A 3,284-nucleotide genomic window follows, 5' to 3' on the forward strand; every position below is an offset into this window, starting at 1 on the left:
AAAACTACTCCCAAGACACCCAAAATTCCTAAGAAAATCCCCACAATAAGCCCCCCAATCAGCGTCCCTAAAAAGCAGAATATTGCAGAACCAAAAAAACGAACTCCTCCTGGATTCCGTACCATCTTCTCACCACAGAATAATCCAACATCAGCAGGAACCTCAAAGGCCCCCATTACAAATGCAGTTTCGTCAGAATCAACTTCCCAGCCGGGATTGTTTAAGCTGACTGACATTCTAAATGGAGTATTTTCATTTTTCAACGTTTCTGAATCCATCAGAAGCATTGTAACAACAATACTTCCTGTAGTAAAGACATTTTTGAAGCAACTGATGCAAACTTGGCCCCTCATTTCAGTGTTTATCTCTCTCGATGGCTAATTTAAGCCGAGAGGTCGGAGATATCACTGTTTTACAGTGGAATTGTCGTAGTATAATCCCTAAATTGGATCCGTTCAAATTTCTTCTTTATGAAACAAATTGCGATATTTTTGCGTTGTCCGAAACTTGGCTTTCTTCTCAATCTAACATCTCATTCCACGATTTTAATGTCATACGTCTAGACCGCGACGATTCTTATGGAGGGGTGCTTTTGGGGATCAATAAGCGCCACTCCTTTTATAGAATCCACCTCCCTTTATCAGGAGGAATTGAAGCTGTTGCATGTCATATAACTATAAGAGGTAAGGACTTATGCGTTGTCAGTTTGTACTGGCCTCATAGAGTTGCAGTGGATCGAAATTACCTAGAGGACCTGTGCTCAGTACTTCCTGAGCCAAGGTTGATCCTGGGTGACTTCAATTCACATGGAACTGTTTGGGGAGAACAAGTTGACGATTGTCGTTCTACTCTTATCTATGACATTTGTGACAGTTTCAATTTAACAATTTTGAACACGGGTGAAAAAACACGGGTACCTAAACCTCCTGCAAGACAAAGTGCAATTGACCTCTCACTCTGCTCAAACTCACTATCATTGGATTGCCAGTGGAAGGTAATCCCTGATCCCAATGGTAGTGATCACTTGCCAATCAAAATTACAATCACCAATGGGGCCAGCAATTCAAATTCTACAAATATGGCATATGACCTTACAAGACACATCGACTGGAAAAAGTACTCGGACGAAATAACAACAGCCATCGATTCTATGCAAATTTTACCTCCTTTAGAGGAGTACCACTTTCTTTCACGTTTGATATATGAAAGTGCACTTTGCGCACAAACAAAACCCATCCCAGATTCATCAGTTCCTCGAAGGCCCCCAAACCCATGGTGGGACCAGCAGTGTTCCAAGCTCTATAAGGACAAATCAAAAGCATTCAAAGATTTTCGAAAACATGGAACCCTCGTCCTTTTTGAATCATATCCCAAGCAACATTTTAAACTCTGAATGGTTTTATAAAAAAAATTAGCTGTTGTAAAAGGGATTTATAAAGTATTGTTTGCTTTGTAACGTAATTTATTAAGGTCTCTATATGAATGCCCTTTAAGATAGCTTAAAAGCAACTATATAATCTTTTTATAGAACTCCTGTCAAATTTTGTGTTGGTTTTATAACCATTTATTTTTTTGGTTCAGAAGAGTGCTAAAAAGCAATTATTAAACCTCTCTAGAAAACCAACCTTGGAGAAAACCACAACAAAGAATGTTTTATAACCATCAATTTTTTTGGTTTAGTAGAGCACTACAAAGCAATTGTTAAACCTCTCTAGAAAACCAACAAAGAATGACAGATGACAGTCCGATCGAAATGTAAACAAAAATGTGCGTGTGTGCCATCGTCTCAAAGCTTTACTACCAAATGGAGTTTTTGAGCTATTATTTCCCCCGCCCCGATGATGGAAAAAGCTGTTTCGGGAGACAACTGAGATCGAGTTTTGGTCACCGAGCACCACAGTTATATCATCTAATTTTCTCCTGGAAGTAGCTTCGTCATCAGCTTCAACGAGTGCCACTATGATTAGGAATCAATCCATGGCAAATCAGAATGTATGAGATACTAAGCCAGCGAAAGTTCCTTTACTTTTCCGTTCTTTCAAACTCTTTCCATCTTAATAAGCTTTGGAAACATTTCTACAAAGGGTGTGCTGGCTCTTGCTATTGAAACAAACATGTACAGACCCAATTAACATTTTAAATTCTTGATGGTGTTGCTTGCTTTTGATTAGTAATTATAAATTCTTTTTGTGTTTCATCGCTATCCGAAAACCCATAGAATCCTTGATGAACAACTTTCAGAAACAATTTACGTAGTATTCAAAAGGAACATATTTTCTTTTTTTTTTGTTTTATTACTACATAGCACTTCTTTAAATTAAATTACATTCCATACACTTCATCATCATTTCCGCTTGATGTTCTCCGACTGCTTTAAGCGTCAACGTTTTTCCGTCAGAATTTGACGATGCTAGTAGCGGATTTTAAGCACTATAATTTCCAATAACAGTCACTTTGTTGCTGCCTCGAATAGACTGCTTCCGGCTTGTTCCACACAACCAATTAGGGATCTCTCTGCCGGTTTTAAATACATCACCTTTTGGAAGTTGTGTTGCTCCATCAACAGCCGAACCTACAAACAAATTAAATCATGTTCCTGTCCACCATTACATCTCATTTCAGCATATTTACCTGTGGTTTCAGAATCTTAAGATGACAATTGTCATTCATATTCGCAGCTTCCTGGTCCTGGCCGTCACCTATAGAAAAAATATTCCACAGAAACGGCATTTTCGGATAGAGGATTTTTGTTTGTGAAATTTTAACCTGTTCTGCAGAATTTTGATTGAATGTTTTGTTCGTTTTGTTGTTGTTTCGATCTGTCATCCTGCACTGAAATAAATACTCTTAAAGAGATCCGACAAAAGATCATTTGGTTCTATAAGTTGTAAAACTGTTTTCCAAAAGAATATCTGCTCCTGGAATGACATTCCTTCAGAACAGTTGGTTTTATAAATGGTTTCTTCAAGCTAAATTGGAATTTTTAATAGGAAGCCATTTTTTTTAAAAGAAATAATGGAAATATTAGAAAATTCTTCATAAAATATTATGGTGCATATGCATTAATTACCAAGAAATTATTTGAAATACATGTTATTCAAACTAATTATTATAAAAAAATCGGACATTGGGCAGTAAAATATAGATATTGAATTTCATCTTAATTACCTTATAACAAAAAGAAATCATTTGTGCTCCTTTATTATGTAAAGTTCGAGGGGGGCTCTGTTTATTTGTCACTATCTTGAAAAATTAATCGAAAAATTTAAAAGCGCAACAACTTT

The sequence above is a fragment of the Uranotaenia lowii genome, chromosome 2 (assembly GCF_029784155.1).
Source record: "Uranotaenia lowii strain MFRU-FL chromosome 2, ASM2978415v1, whole genome shotgun sequence".
Taxonomy (NCBI): domain Eukaryota; kingdom Metazoa; phylum Arthropoda; class Insecta; order Diptera; family Culicidae; genus Uranotaenia; species Uranotaenia lowii.